This window comes from Balaenoptera ricei, chromosome 9 (assembly GCF_028023285.1).
Source record: "Balaenoptera ricei isolate mBalRic1 chromosome 9, mBalRic1.hap2, whole genome shotgun sequence".
Classification (NCBI taxonomy): Eukaryota; Metazoa; Chordata; class Mammalia; order Artiodactyla; family Balaenopteridae; genus Balaenoptera; species Balaenoptera ricei.
The window spans coordinates 22906210-22923488 of NC_082647.1; positions in this window are offsets into that span (position 1 = coordinate 22906210).

Below are 17279 nucleotides of genomic sequence, written 5' to 3' on the forward strand. Positions count from 1 at the left end.
CCCGCGTGCCACAACTACTGAAGCCCACGTACCTAGAGCCCATGCTCTGCAACAAGAGAAGCCACCACAATGAGAAGTCCAAGCACCACAATGAAGAGCAGCCCCTGCTCGCCACAACTAGAGAAAGCCCGCGTGCAGCAACAAAGACCCAATGCAGCCAAAAATAAATAAATAAATTTATATAAAAAAAAAGAAAGAAAATGTGGAAAATATATAATGGAACATTCAGCATGAATAAAAATTTAAAAGAAGGAAATCCTGTCATACGCTACAGCATGGATGAGCCTTGAGGACATTCTCCTAAGTGAAATAAGCCAGTCGAGAAAAGACGAATACTGCAAGGTTCCACTTACATCTAAAAGAGGTATCTAAAGGAGTCGGACTCCTAGAAACACAAAGTGGAATGTGGTTACCAGATGCTGGGAGGGAGGGGGAAACGGAGAGTTGTCCATTGGGTTTAGAGTTTTAGTTTTGCAAGAAGAAAAAATTCTAAAGATCTGTGCACAACAATATGCATGTAGTTAACACTACTTACTCTCAAAAATGGTTCAGATGGTAAATTTTGTTATGTGTTTTTTTAACCACATTAAAAAGAAATGGCCACTTCTACTGCCACCAACCTTTTATATGTACAGAGCAGGATCACAACTTGAACTCTGTCCCCTTCATCCTCCCAGTCTAGGTGTGGGCAGCATTGTTCATCATCCCTTTTCCTTCTGTTGACATGTTTGGGTATGTCTTTGCTCTGAGGCTCTCCAGCTGTGCCATGGCCCTGGTTTTCCATGAGCTTGAAGTTGCTCTTTCTCTAATATGGGAAGAAAATGGATGTGAAACCAGATGTGAGAGCTTTCTTCTGTAGATCCAAAGAAATGAGATGTCAAGTGAAAGGCAACTTATCAGATACTAAGTGACTAGGAGCCATCTCCCCTCCCTAATTATCATGCCACATCAGGAAGAGTAAGTCACACAGAGTAAGTAGCTACACAGAGTCAAGATCAGGTATGCTGAGCAGTAATGCAGCAGTACCTACCAGAGCCACTAGGTGGCTGCCATGCTCCACACCTGACTTCCCTACTGAGTGACATTGCAGAGACAGGACCCATGGCCTCCACACTTTGTTGCTAATCACTAGCAGATCAACAGTGGGGGACAGTACAGCACTTACTTTTTCAAATGGCTTATTCTCATTTTTAGCATCATTCCTACTTTGTCCTTATTTTGTTACAGGTCTTCTCCTAACCAAACTTCCTTGAAGGCTGAAGCTGCCTTATTTCTACCGTAGGCTTATACAGTGTGGAGCGAGAGAGACAGACTGAAAGCACTGAGATGGGTAGGGACAGAGATAAAGGGAGAAAATGGAGCCACAGAAGGAAAAAAGTTCCAAGGTCAGGGTTAGGACCCTGTGTCCAGGATTAGGGGAACAAGTAGCAAGGACAAGAAGCTGATTGAATGGGAATTCAGCTGCAAGAGGAAACCCAGGGCAAGATAAGCCATTGGCAGGGCACACTGGCACACATGAGGCAGCCCTTCTGAGGTGGCATCTTTGTGCCCCATCTCAGCACTGAGACTCGGGGCTGGGTCACCCCAGGGCCAACCCACAAAGTTAGGCAAGCCACTAATGAAGCTTTGAGGACATGTTCTTCGAAGCACGGGCCAGAGTGGTGTGTCACCAAGGCCACAGAGCAGCTGAACTCAGGAGATGACCCTTTCCTTGTGAGGATTCCAAAGGCTGTGACTCATGCTAATTAACCCTGACTCACTGTAGCACTGAGCACAACGAGGTCATTGTCTCCACTGAATTGAGTGGGGAAACTGAGGTGTGGAGTGGGGAAGCAGCTTTGCTCCATTAGTGGCACCAGGCCCTGATCAAACGCCCATGAAGCTGCCCTTGAAAATCAGGAGCAAATACTTCCCAGAGGGCGGTACAGAGGAGGAGGAGGAGAGAGGGACATTTTCTTCGAGCTAGTTCCATGTGGGGTAGAGCCATACAACTCTACAGTGTTATGTAAAACAACAAGGAGTTGCAAAGACTACTTGGCCTCACCTGCTGCTTCTACAGTGGGGAATTTGAAGGCCAGAGCTGGGGAGTGAGGGCCAAGGTCGCACACTGGGTGTTGTGGCTGCACCAGGCCTGGAATCCTGAGGATCCATGCTCAGTCCTTTTGCACTACAGCCCCACTGTCAGCAGAAGAGGCAGTAACATGGGGTGTAAGAGCACTGGCTCCAGATCCAGTAGCCTGGGTTCAAATCCTGGATCCCCCAGGTTACCTGTGTGCTTCTGTGCCAGTGACTCCGTGCTTCGGTTTCCTCATCTGTAAAAAGGTAATAATGCCAGTTGCTATGTCATAGGGACATTTGAGAATTAAGTGAGATATGTGAAGTGCTTAGAATAGTGTCTGGCATGTAGTAAGTGCTCAGTAAATACTAGCTTTTTTTAAAAATATTATTTCGATAAGGCAGGCATGACAATCCTTAGCTGCACACCTGGCCACGCAGCCACCCTATTGGCTTCAGCTCAGTGCTCTCTCTGGCCAGGTTTCTCCAGTTCGCCTGGTCTCTTGGGTCTCCTGAGGGAAGAGAGCACTGAAACAACAGGTGTTGGGGTCAAGAGGACGAGACATACCGGAGCCTCTGCACCACACGGTCCTTGCTCTGAGTAGGGCTCTTAGCCCAGCAGCCTCGGTGACATCATCAGACAATGCAGATGCTGGTGACTCAGCTCCAAGCCCAGCTCAAGAAGCATCAGGAAGCATCTTGGGCAAGAAGACACAGACCAAGAAAACCACATTCCTGCCAGTCTCCTCGGGTCCTGGCTCCGGGCCTGGCAAGCCCACCCTCAGAAAGTGGTGGTGCAATGACGACAGGAGAGCTAATTACAGTCATCACCGTGCTGGGGTAAGAATACTGGCTTGTTGGTCCAGCACAGCTTACCTGAGTCATCCATCCTGTAGCCTGTAGCCACCTGGGCCTGGAGCTGGACCAGCAGGCTGCCGGGAGGCTGGGACACCTTCTGCCTCCTGCACTGGCGAGTGCCAGCACTTTCTGCTTGTTCTCCCTTCAGAAAGCAAGTCAAGGCAGTTTGGCCTCAGAGACATAGCTCCAAACTGAGTGAAGAGCCTAGAGGGTCCTTGACAACAGGCCAAAGGCCCCAGGACCCTTCCTGGGATGAGCAGAACCAGACCTGAGGCCTCAGAGCCTTCGGAAAATCACTTCCAGGGATCAGAGATGAAACCAAAAAGTAGAAAACGGATGGGGCGGCAGCTTCCTCCTCCCTGCATGCCACCCTTTACACCACTGAGCCACTTCTGTGTTCCACTGGCCCTGGTGGGGGGAGCGGGGCAGGCAGGCACTCTTGCCAAGCCCCAGCACTCCCCAGGCCAACCCCACAGATCCGCAGTGATCTGAGTCACCTCCCACTAGCTCAATCTGGGGTTTTTGCAAAGTAAAATGAGGAAGAAAATAGGAGCTATATTTCACACACACACACACACAAATTTAATTACAATAGAAGTAGATAATACTTTTTCAAAAGGTATAATAAATGAGAATGAAAGTCCCCTGTTCTCTCTCTGACTCAAAGGGTGAGGGAGACAAGAAGGACATGACAGAGGAGAAAAGGTGTGGGCCCCTTCTGTGGGACCAGGAGGAAGAAGTTTACAGCCCTGAGGTGATCTCCATGGTGGGGACCATCTGTGGTACAGCTGGTGAAGGGAAACTTGAAAAGGCCTAGCGAAGACACCTATGGATGGGACAGGAGTCACAGGAAATAATGCGTGAAGGCTGTAATCCCATGGGCCTAGGTATGTGGCTCTCCTCCAGGAAGGAGAGCTAAAAACCCCATAAAACAAAGCACTGGTCAAGAGGTCAGCTTCCCTGGGCCCTGGGGGACCTGAGATGGGGATTGCGTCAGGCTCGCTCCCCACAGCTGTGGCTATTGCTGGGCTCCTTCTCCCCAAGAAACTGGAGGATTGGTGGTGGCACCCTGTGCTGTGCAATCCATGAGCACTTAAAGCCTCAGCATTTCCATTGCTACCCATTGCCCCTCAGCTTTCTAGTTTGGCAGGAAGTGAGGCTGACAGACTGTCCCCTGAGGGAAGGGAGAGGCAGGAGGGAGGGGGAAGACCTAGTTCTGACCTGGCGGGCTAGAACAGGACCTCAGTCTCCTAATAACTGGCTTTCTGGTTAACCTCCCAGCCTAGGGTGACTCCCAGCCCTGACCTTTTCGACAGCCTTATAAAGAATATTGTGGCCTTCCCCAGAGCAAGCTTGCCATGAACACCAAGTGGAAGCTGCATGGTCTTTTCCGAACCAGCCTCAGAAATTACACAGAATCACTTCCTCTGTATTGTATTGGCTACAAGCAAGTCATGAAGGTCAACTCAAATCCAAAGACAAGGATCCCCCCCCCCTTTCAAAGAGAGAAATGTCACACAGTTTGAGGACATCTTTTAAAACACTACACCTCCCTTGTCAACTTCTCTGGGATGAAAACCTTAAAGGTTAAGGGTGTAAGTGAATCCTTCAATTAGAACAAAGGTATGAGAGAGAGAGGCCAACTTCCTGAAGGTAAAGGGATATGCGAAGTCTTGGAATGCAGTGGGATCATCTATGTGAGTTCAAACAGGACATCTAAGGAGCTCAAGGATAGAACTCAAGCTTGAATACCATCAACTTAGTCAAGATTCATCCAAGGCAACCTACTGAATGGGAGAGAATATTTGCAAATCATATATCTGATAAGGGATTAATATTTAAAACATATAAAGAACCTATACAACTCAATAGCAAAAAACCAAATAATCCAATTAAAAAATAGCCAGTAGATCTGAATAGACATTTTTCCAAAGAAGACATACAGATGGCCAACACGTACATGAAAAGATGCTCAACATCATTAATCATCAGGGAAATGCAAACCAAAACCACAGTGAGGTATCACCTCACACCTGTCAGAATGGCCATCATCAAAAAGACAAGAAATAGCAAGTGATGGCAAGGATGTGGAGAAAAGGGAACCCTTGTGCACTGTTGGTGAGAATGTAAATTGGTGCAGCCACTATGGAAAATATGGAAATTAGTACGGAGTTTCCTCAAAAAATAAAAAATAGGACTACTATATTATCCAGAAATTCCACTTCTGGGTATTTATCCAAAGAAAACAAACACTAATTTGAAAAGGTATATGCACCCCCATGTTCATTGCAGCATTATTTACAATAGTCAAGATATGGAAACAACCTGTGTCCATAGATGGATGAATGGATATATATAAAATAGAATCTTATTCAGCCATTAAAAATAATGAAATCTTGTCATTTGTGACAACATGGATGGATCTTGAGGGCCTTATGCTAAGTGAAATAAGTCAGACAGTGAAAGACAAATACCATATTATCACTCTTATATGTGGAATATAAATAAATAAATAAATAAAATTTAAAAAACGAAGTTCATAGACATAGAGAACAGATTGGTGGTTGCCAGAGGTGGGGCTTGGGGGATGGGAGAAACAGGTGAACTGTTTCTGTTTTGTTTTTTATTTCAAATAGAATTTTCTTTTTTTAAAAAAAGCAGCTGAGTCTCTTATTCTACATATATCACCATAGAACAAGCACTGAACTCATGGCTCACTCATGAGCTTTTTAAAGATCAGATGCCAAACAGGACATCTATGATTTAAGAAACTGGGTCTGGAGTTGTCTACTCAAAATTAGAGTTGGAGCCAATAACAGTTTATGTCCAAAGGAAACAAAATTGAGTCAACAACTAAAAATAAAAATTGTTCCCAGAGACTTTGGCCTCAGGACCTTGGGAAAGGTAATACATCTGGCTCAGAGTAATGTACACAAAGGAATTTTCTAGCCATGATATGACATTCTTACCATTTCTTTCATAGTCCCATGTCTTTGGGGGATGGGTAACATTGTCAATTGACTCAAATTTATTTAATACTCTTTGTGCTGTTGTGGTTATCCTGTTATATTTCCTGAATCTTGAGAAAAGTTCATACATGTTTGTGCATGTTAAAAGAAGTGTCGCTATAGCTATATATGGGACCCCAGATGCATCAGGTCATTGTACCCTTTCCCATAAATAAATATATATGTATACATATAGATAGATAAATACCAAACCAACACCAACCTCCACTTCTTTTTCTTTTTTTCTTTTTTAGCTTCAAATGATAGCTGTTTTATTTTTTTTATTAACAATTCAACTTGCAATCTCAGAATACACTTCAATTTAACGAAGGTATGCAGAGAGATTTTATTACAAGGTGTCCTCCCCAAAAAATTAAATCAGTAGCACATAGTACTGCAGCAATTTTCTCCAGCAGATTTAAATTGGGGAACATACCTTGACATGTCTTTTGATATTTTAAATTTTTTGTAATATTGTTTTTATTATAGCTTTTTAGATAATTAAAACTATATACAAATTAAAACTGTAATTAAACATTTGAAATGCTAAGGGCTGTGTAGAATATACTTTAAACTCCTCCTCTCCCCATTCTATGTGTGGGTGCGTCTGCAGTGTGTGCGCACATTCCATTTCTTTTTCAAATTGAGACTTGTATCCTACACTGAAACCCACTTCTCTTGTCCAACTCAGGTTCAAATATTGTTATTTTGTTGTTCAAAACTATCTCCTCCACATAGATCCTTGAGTTCCTCTGATATCTCATTAAATAACTTTTCTATTTCTTCTCTCTGATACGTACAAAATTTTAATCTATATTGACTCTTCTAAAGAATTATGAATTTTTTAAAATAAATTTGTTTATTTTATTTATTTATTTTTGGCTGCGTTGGGTCTTTGTTGCTGTGCACGGGCTTTCCCTAGTTGCGACGAGCGGGGGCTACTCTTCGTTGTGGTGCGCGGGCTTCTCACTGTGGTGGCTTCCCTTGTTGTGGAGCACGGGCTCTATGAGTGCGGGCTTCAGTAGTCGTGGCACAGTAGTTGTGGCGCACGGGCTTAGTTGCTCCGCAGCATGTGGGATCTTCCTGGACCAGGGCTCGAACCCGTGTCCCCTGCATTGGCAGGTGGATTCTTAACCACTGAGCCACCAAGGAAGCCCCATGAATTCTTAAGAATTAAAGAATTAGAGAATTATGAAATATGTCTTAATCCTCAGAAAAATTTGATCTGTATATTTTTTCTTTTCTTCATACTATATTTCTACCAAATCTTAGTCAATAATTATCAACTTTATCAAAACCAATGTACTTTTAAAATTGATATATAATTGACATAACATTGTGTAAGTTTAAGCAGTAGAATGTGTTGATTTGATACATTTATATATTGCAATACAATTACCACCTTTGAGTTTGCTAACACCTCGATCACTTCACGTAATTATCTAATTATCATTTCTTGGCTTTTTTTTTTTTGTGGTGAGAATAATTAAGATCTAGTCTCTCAGCAATTTTGAAGTATATAATACAGTATTGTTGACTATAATCATTACACTGTGCATTAGATCTCCAGAATTTTTATATCTACTAGTTGCAATTTTGTTAAAAAAATGAAGATAAAAAATAAGGACTTAATTTGGGCATGGGAAGTGCTACCATGGGAGGGGACAGGGGACAGCAGCTGGGGAACAGCTGTGTCAAGAACAGGAAAAGAGCAGAAGTGAGAGATGGGGGTGGAAAGTCAAGGACCAGGGAGAAAGCCCTGAGAAACGAGACCGAGCAGCCCTGGGGCTATGGGTTGAAAGAAAGAAGCGAAAGAGGTGGTGACCTGGGCAGAGGACACTCTTTCCCTGCACCTTCTGGGATGCCTGCAGGCCTGCAGTCAGTGCCCTGCCTGCCAACTGAGGAACAAGATATTTGGGCTCCCAGGCCATGCGGGCCTCAGAGTTGCTGCCTGCTGAGCCAGAAGCAAGCAGCAGAGGCCAACAGACTGCCCTGAATGCCAGAACTGACACCAGCTCTGCGGAACAGCTCACAAAGCCCGGGTTTGGGGCCCATCCTAGGCAAGTAAGACAAGCCTTTGAGAAAATTCTGATTTTTGCCCCCTCGACTGCCCAAGCTGGAAATTAGTGCCACCCAGGATCCTCAGATCTTTTGGGGAGTCCCGAAGGGGTGCTTCACACGTGTCCACAAGCCAGTCTGTCACGGGGCATCTTCCGTCAAGATCTTTGTCTCTGGCTTCGGCTCCCACTGGCCAACCTCACAGACCCCTAAGCCACTTGAGGGAGCCGAAGCTGCCATGCTTCGGGCACCCCAAGAAGTTGAGTTCCCTGTCTTTGTGGGGACGATAACCCCCTCCCCAATTCAGCGCCAGCGTTGTCAGTGCACCCCAAAGCTGCAGTGCACGGTCCAGCCTCAAAGCCCTTTGTTGTCGGTTTGGTTAGCTTCTGGCTCTTACCCCTCGACCATGAGGGCCTAATCCGAGACCAAGGGTCTGATGGGGAGGGGACACCTACCTGGTCCACCCTCCTTCTCTCCACCGAGCTCCTCCCTCTGCCCTCTTCCTTTGGCACCCCAAGGCTGTTGTCGCTTCTTAGAGCCAGGACACACAAAGAGCTCCATTTCAGAAGAAGCTGTTCTTTATGTTTCTGTATCTACAAGATTGATTTTAGTGCTTTTTCCTGAAACAAAAAACTGGATGCCCTCAACGTGTACAAGAACAGCTTTCCAATGAGAAATTGGTTCGGATTGTTCCCCTGGGCTCTGAAAATCTCAGGACTGAGTTTCAGCAGGGCACAACATTACATAATGGTAGGAGGAACAAACAAGACGAGGCACGCATTGAGTGTTGAAAGATGTGAAACCATGCATAAGATCACGCTGATCTCACAGAAATTCTCAGCTGCTTCATCTGCCCTCTGCCACGTGGATCTTCCCCAGTGCTATATTCCCAGTGATTGGCACAGAGAAAGCGCTCAGGAAGGATTTTTTGCATAAATGAACGTTTATAGTTGGTGTAGGTGTTTGAAGGCAGAACTTTGTATTGCAACCCTGGTGTGGGGTTGAGGGGTCCCATTCTGGTCCCTCGAAGAAGCTACTTTGAAAGGGGTCTGGAAGACGTGATTTGCCCTCCTCCTGATGAGAAGAAGTCAGACTGGTCTAAGAAGTGGGAGGGGAAATTACCCAAGGGCTGGAAAGGGGAAATTCAGGGCTATGTTTAGGCTGAGAAATGAAGAGGGGAACCATGTGCACCACCAAGTATGCAGCCTGACTTTGATAACATTAGGAAAAATTTGACACAACATGCACTTCTATAGCTCCTCACCGTCTCATTTAATAGTTTCAAAATGGCACAGGTAAATGAGAGAACTGATGTGCAAGTGCTTGGGTTTTTGCTTGTTTGTTTGTTTTAATTAAAATAAGGGTAACTAACCTTGCAATGAACTTTACCATTCACAAAACCCTAACCCATACAATTATGTCATCTGACCCTACAAGAACTTCATAGAATTAGGTAAGCATATATTAGTCTCACCTTCCTTTTACAGATGAGAAAAGTGAGAATTGCAGAGTCAGTTAAGGGCATAAAGACTCCAACCAGGGTCTATCCAACTCAGAGCCCTGTCCTCTTTCTACTATATGTATTTTACTTTGTACTGATTGCATTACAACTCTACAACAGGGAATTAAACAAAAAGATCTTTTTGAAAACTCCTTGTAAAACAAAGCTTTATGTATACACAAAATGTTTTTTTAGTTGTAATACAGCATATGATCAGGGCTACTGCTGGTCCATATGAAGTCTTTCTAGCAGAGTATGAGCTGTTTGTATGGTGAACAACCTGCCCAGCAGTACATGGTGTATCTTTGGGGTATGGGGGAACGTAGCAACGGATGTGAAGTCACAGACTCTGGGGGTTTAGTTCCAATTCTTCCCCTATTAGCTTTGCAACAGTAAACAGGTCATTTTGCCTCGCTGAACTTCAGTTTCCACATCTATAAAACTTAGATATTAATTATGCTGTTACCTTTATCACAGTATTATGAGAATTAAGTGAGTTAAGATACTACAGGAATGTTGTTTTACAGGTGAGGAAAGACTTGTCCCAGTATGTATGTATGTATGTATGTATATGTATGTATATATCTATATATCTATAGATATAGATAGATATAAAAACTATAACTGTTGTTTTGCCTTTTGTTCTTATTTTGTTTTATGGGGGAGGGGGTGCTGGGGATGCGCATATTTCCCCTTAGTTTTCCAGGATAGTGGACTAGTCGTCATCCACCCAGAACACATTTCCCTTTCTTCCTTCCTAAAAGGACTCAGCTTTTCTTGGATCCAGGGGTTGGCTTGTGTATCTACCTCCCAGCATTGGAAGGTAAGGGCTCTACAGCCTCATATCTATTGAGGGTGTGTACTTACCCTGTGGGCAGAGCTGAATGTGCAGCCCTTGCTGGCTTCAGGGCTGGGATTTTGCAAGGTGGGTATCTGAGGATCTTTATGGTCTGGGCCTTGTTTACCCTTCATTCAACAAAGATGACAATCAGAGTTTGGGTCTGAGCTCAGAGAGGAGAAGACTGAGAAAGGAGCATATCTGAGGGGGAGTCAAGAGTTTTAATTTGACCCTAGATAACTTTGAGATGCTCATTAGAAATCCATGGCGAGACAGCATGAGAGCACTTAGGACCATGGGGTTCACCATTCTGTTCTCCTTACTTTTCTATATATTTGCATTTTTTCATAACAATAAAAAAAGAAAACAGTTCAGCATATGAGTCTGGAACTCCAGGAAGAGCTGGAAACTTCTTACAAGATGATGTAAACTTGGAGGTCATCTGAATATACTTAGTATTTAATCATGGGCCTGGAGGAAGACACCTAGAAGAATTAAGGAATCAAGCCCTGGGAACTCTGATATTTAAAAGTCAAGAAGATAAGAGATGGACGGACACAGACATGAAGAGGGTGTGTCCTGAAAGACAGGTGATGAAGGAGTCTTAAGGAGGGAATGATCAACAATATCGAATGCTCCTGACCATTTGAATAAGATGAGGACTGAGAATTGGCCATGGCCTAGGCAAGCGGAGTGATGGGGGCAAAGTCCTGACTGGAAAGGATTAGGAAGACCGATGGGGGGAGGTGAGAGACGGAGACAGGCATAGGTAACACCATGATGGGGTTTTGCTGTAAAGAGAATTGGAGCGGTAGCCAGAAGAGGACTCTGCTTGTTTTTTGTTGCAAGGTTAAGACATTACCGAATGTCTTTATGCTGATAGGAATGATCCAGTAGGGGTGGAAAAACTGACGATGAAAAGTGCTGCTACAAAAGGGAGAGAGTTAAGTGCCGGAGCAAAAGGTGTTTGAGTAGAAAGGAGGGAACAGCATCCAAGCAAAAGAGAGCAGCGGGAGGCAACTGGCTCCCTCCTTCCTTCACAGAGCTCGGGTCTGCATGTGATCCCTACAGTTGCTGGGACCATTTGTGGCTGCCTGAGGATGAAGTCCATGCTGAAGACTGTAGACCAGAGAGATAAAAAGAACCGAAATGCTCTGATGTGGAGGGGTCCCTGGACCACTAACCTGCAGCTTGCCCTGCCCCAAGACCTGCTGTCACATGAGATGGTAAACGACCTCATTGTTTAAGCCGGCTCGAGTCAGGTGGTGGTTGTTGTTTTAACTTTATTTTGTGATAATATTACTTAGAGAAAAGTTGCAATATTAGTACAGAAAACACCCATATACTTTCCCCAGAGTCACCAGTTTTTAATATTGTGTGTGTGTGTGTGTGTACACACACACTTGTTTTCTGAACTATACTAGAGTGAACTACATGTCTTGTGTCCCTTTATACATTAGACCTGTACTTCTTCAGTGTATTTCCTAAGAGCAAGGATATTCTCTTACATAGCCACGGTCCAGTTATCAAATTCAGGAAAGTTTACATTGATGCAATACTTTTATTTAACCTACAGTCCATATCCTAATTTTGTCAATAGTCTCAATGATGTCCTTTATTTATTTCTTTTTATAAATTTATTTTATTTATTTATTTTTGGCTGCATTGGGTCTTTGTTGCTGCGCGCGGGCTTCCTCTAGTTGGGGCGAGTGGGGGCTACTCTTCATTGCAGTGCACGGGCTTCTCATCGCGGTGGCTTCTCTTGTTGCAGAGCATGGGCTCTAGGTGCGTGGGCTTCAGTAGCTGTGGCACGCGGGCTCAGTAGTTGTGGCTTGCGGGCTCTAGAGTGCAGGCTCAGTAGTTGTGGTGCTCGGGCTTAATTGCTCCGTGGCATGTGGGATCTTCCTGGACCAGGGCTCGAACCCACGTCGCCTGCACTGGCAGATGGATTCTTAACCACTGCGCCACCAGGGAAGTCCCGGAAAATTTTATGTTATGTATATTTTACCACAATTTAACCCCCCCACAAAGTGCTTAGAACAATACTTGGCATATATAAGTGTTTAATAGTTGTAAGCTATTATTATCATCTCTCATATTACTGCCTTTGTTAAAGCTTAATAGATGTCAAAGAGAGTGGTTTGGAGATCACGGTCATCCAAGGCTGGACCACACAGATCCAAAAGTATGACATTGTCAGTGCCTCTGGGGTTGATCAGGCTCAGGAAAATTGACTCGTTAAGTCAATTCCCTAGAAACTGATCAACTAGATCTTCAGACGCACATTCTCGGAAAGCCTCCTAGAAAAACAATCTGTTGTCTAAAAATTCCTTACCATGTGGAATCAGAGATCAGGGGTCAGGAGCATTTAACCACTGGTGGCATTAGGGACTGGTTGCTTAGGGTTCCATCACCCTCTGCAGGGATGGCTTTTGCTGCTAGTTATATTGCTCAGGGCACCCTCTCCCTGGGACCTGTCACTAGAGATCACACCAACTAGTTTTTTTGCCCTTCAACTTCCTTTTTTCCAAATTGCAGGTAGATTTCCCCACACCTACATCCTGATAGGACAGTCTGTCTTTAGCCAAGTTTACAAAACCATTAATTCACTTATAAGCCCTTTTAGTTCTAGATCTGACACCCTTGAATGGCCTTGAGGGTTTCCCAAGTCTTCATCAGCAACACAACCCATTTCGAAGGGAAATACTTTTGCGTCTGGCGAATGTGTTCATTTTCATTTCTCTGGGAAGGTAACCATCTCCAAATTCTGAGGATACCCCACAGACATACACTGCCTACAATCTTCCTTTACTGGTTACAGCTCCTATTATTACTTGGTGTATCATTTCATTCATTCATTTAACAAGCATTTATTGAGCATCTACTGTGCGTCAGGCATTGTGCTAGGTGCTGGAAATACAATAGTTGGCAAAACGGACATGTGCCCTCCAGAGCAGACAACCTACTGGACAAAAGATGACCATAAGGCTGTGAGATTGACTTTCTAACCAACATGCAGAATTGAGACATCAGCTCTCTTCCAACCGCCCCAACAGGAGATGAGCCCCCTCCCACCCACCTCTAACAAAGCTGCCGCTGCTCAGAAGGGTTGGTTGGTTTTGTTTTGTTTTGTTTTGTTTTTTCTAGCTTTTCCCGTGAAATAGCTTTTAGAGCCTCTGGTGTATTCTTTTGAATAACCTCAGTGGTGGCAAAGGCTTAAATGGTTTACAGCAGATCTGACTTTCAGAAGTAGTTAAAAGGCATTAAGAGTTATGTCTGGCAAATAATTTGTGTGATAAAGTAGGTAATAACATTGTGGGTAGAAAAAAAATGTGTTTTAAATGTAACTCTCTGGTGACTGATTCTTGTCATGCTCAAAAACTGCCTCTGGAAGCATCTCCAAAGCTGGAAAGCCAAGAATGTTTGGAGCCACAATGGCATCACTGTTCAGCCCTCCAAAGGTGAAAAGGGCGACAGTTATTTGGATGTGAAGTTCCGGAGAATGGCTGGGTTGTTCACTCCACAACCTTTGAGTTCCTTTTAAACTTGAGTGCCTATGGCTCTATTTTTGTGTCAAAAACAATCTCATTATTTCGTTGTTATGAACTCCCAGGAGGAGGAAGGGGCCTTAAGCCGCATCTTCCCAGCCCCCAGTCTGTGCCAAGCACATTATGGACAGTTTAGTGCCAGGGTGATGGCCCAGCCTCAGGTGCCAGATTCAGATCTCAGCTCAGTCCCTTGCTAGTTGAGACCTAAGGCAAATAGCTTAGCCTCTCTCTGCCCCAGCGTCATCTTTAGAATAGGAATAATAATAATTGGGACCGGGCTTCCCTGGTGGCTCAGTGGTTAAGAATCTGCCTGCCAATTCAGGGGACACGGGTTCAATCCCTGGTTGGAGACGATCCCACATGCCACGGAGCAACTAAGCCCATGGGCCACAACTATTGAGCTGGCGCTCTACAGCCCGTGAGCCACAACTACTGAGCCCACGTGCCACAACTACTGAAGCCCACACACCCTAGAGCCCGTGCTCCACAACAAGAGAAGCCACCGCAGTGAGAAGCCTGTGCACTGCAACGAAGAGTAGCCCCTTCTCGCCTCAACTAGAGAAAGCCCGTGCACAGCAATGAAGACCCAGCACAGCCAAAAATAAATAAAATTTTTAAAAAATTTGGGACTGCCTTGTAACCATTGCATAAGATAGTTGTGAAAATGAAATGAGTTAGGACATTGTATGGCATTGAGAACAGTGCTTGGCACACGGTCAGGCTCAGTAAGTGAATGAGTGATTTCCAATGATGTTAGTTCTTCGGGAGCAGGGACCAGGCATGCTCTTTGGGTCTCACTGTTCCTAGCATGGAGCTATCAATATGGTACATGCTCAGTAAAAACTTATTCCAGGATAAAGTGCACACACACACACACACACACACACACACTTCCAAGAGCTCTGTGTCCTGACATACACATCTGTTTAAGCTCCCTTCATCTTGGGTACTTTCACTGTGATGTCTCCCCTTCTGCCTAGGTGCAGTCAGTTGTCTGCTCTCTGGCAGGTGGACAGCAGTGGGGGGCTGGAAGCAGGGTGAGCCAGGGGTGGGGTGGGAGCAGGAAACAGGGCCCTCTATTTTAAGCACTTACTTCAGCTGTTCCAAGGGGACCATCCCATCACGATTTAAAATAGGGCCCTCCAGGTGGCCAGGGCAGGCTCTCAAGGCCCACTGGGGCCCAACTGACCCATCGTGGCAGCGAGGCTGAACCCTGCAGCCTGCCGGCCTGACTAGCTGCTCCGAAGAAGAGTGGCTTTGTTTTGGGGTCAGGTGGTATAGCTACCTGCCACGGTGGGAGCTGCCAGGGGCAGAGCTAGAAAGAAGGCTGTGGCTCCCAGAGAGCTGCAATGCCTCAGGGGCCTCTCCACCACCCCGGAGGGCCTCTGGATCCCTAACCAGCTGGCTTCTCACTGGCTTGGTTCTATTTTTAGACACTTACAGTAGGTTGGATTATCTCCAGTCCTGAACATACTCCCAAGGCACAGCAGAACTTACCGCAACTCAGGCCATGTCTGTCTCTTCCCCAGAAATGACCAGAAATCAAAAAACATAAAGATCACAGTACAGGGTGGAAGGTCAAATGTCCAGCTGCCTCTTGGAGGGCACAGGTCTTGACTTGCGGTGACTGCTTGCTCTTCATGCTTGATCTGGCCCAACTATACCCAAACAGAGAGGTGGCCACAGTCTCCCAAGCCTCTGCCCCTCACAGGTCCAGGCCTCAGAGCAGCTGAATCTGGCCCTTCCCCGCCTTCCTCAGTTCAGATTCCTCCTGCGGGCTCTAGTCACTTGGTTCTCAAAACACAGGTGGCTTGTTAAAATCACCTGGGCGGCTTGTTAACAATCCAGATGCCTGGGCCCCATGTTAAACCCATTAAATCAGAGTCTCTGTGGTGGAGGCAGGTGTCTGAATTATTTAAACAAAGTTCCAGGTGATTCTGATTCACACCAGACTCAGAGTCAGTGCCCTCATCAGTCAGATTCCCTTTGATCCTCACTTCCTTGTTTGATTGAAACTCGAAACCCCTGAGGCTCGGACTGGAGCCACACGTAATTTCTGCCTCTCTAAAAAGTGAAGTTTTCTGTTGAAATTATGCAGACACCAGATCCCCAACATGAAGAACTTCCTAACTGCCTAGGATTGGCATTTTCTGCATATCAGACTCTGCTTTTTAAATATAAAACATGAGGGTTATTAGTAAGAGTAACAGAGTCAGGAGAGGTGGCCTGATCTGGTTCATTTATACAAGAAGTATTGCTTGAGCAGCTATTGTAAGCCAGACATGATTCTAGGCACTAGGGGTCCAGCATTGAACAGGCCAGACCAGGTCCCTACCCTCATGAAGCTGACATCCTAGTGAGAGAGACAGTCAATAAATGAGCAAATAAGTAAATAAGATAACGTCAGGCTGCAGTTGAATCAGGTTGATCTCCAGCACAAGTGACAGAAGATCCCAACTGACCAGGCTTAAATGATAAGGGTGATTTCTTACCTTACTGTTATGGACTGAATTGGCCCCTGCCCCAAATCCTTATGTTGAGGTCCTAACCCCCAGTACCTCAGAATGTGACTATATTTGGAGACAGGGCCTTTAAAGAGGTGACTGAGTTAAAATGAGGTCTTTAGGGTGGGCCCTGATCCAATGTGACTGGTGTCCCTATCAGAAGAGGAGGTTAGGACACAGACAAGTGCAGAGGGAAGACCATGTGAGGACACAGGGAGAAGACATCATCTGCAAGTCAAGGAGAGAGGCCTAAGAAGGAAGCAACCCTGCTGACACTTTGATCTCAGGCTTCAAGCCTCCAGAAGTGTGAGCAAATAAATTTCTGTTGTTTAAGCCACCCAATCTGTGCTACTTTGTAATGGCAGCCTTGACAGACTAATACTCTTGCCCAATAAGAACTCCTGAGGTCAGACGGCTCCGGGCTTGAGAAATTCAGGGGCTCAGTGGCTTCATCCCCTTCATTCCTTCCATCCTTCTACTCTGCCATCCTCTGCCTGGCCCTCAGCTCCTCATTTGGTTGTAAGTTGGCTGGTAAAGTTCCAGGCATCAAACTCAGACAGGACAACACTCTCCCTGGAAGGAAAGAGGCACCGTTCCATGCCATGTATCTCCTCTGCAGAAAAATAAAGCCTTTTCCAGCAGCCCCCCAATAGAGTCCCCTCACATTTCATTGGCCAGAATGTCATCCTGTGTTTAGTCCCAAACCAAGCACTGGCAATGGGACTGCAAACACCTTAGATGAATTAGGATTCACTCCTGAGATGAATGGGGGGGGGGGGGTAGGAATCATCACCTGAACAAAATTAGAGCTCTGTGGGCAAGGCAGAAGGGGAAATGGGCTTTGGGGAGGCAGCTAACAGTGCCTGCTATGAAGTGCTCTGCCGAAAATAAATGCAGGCTGATGTGATA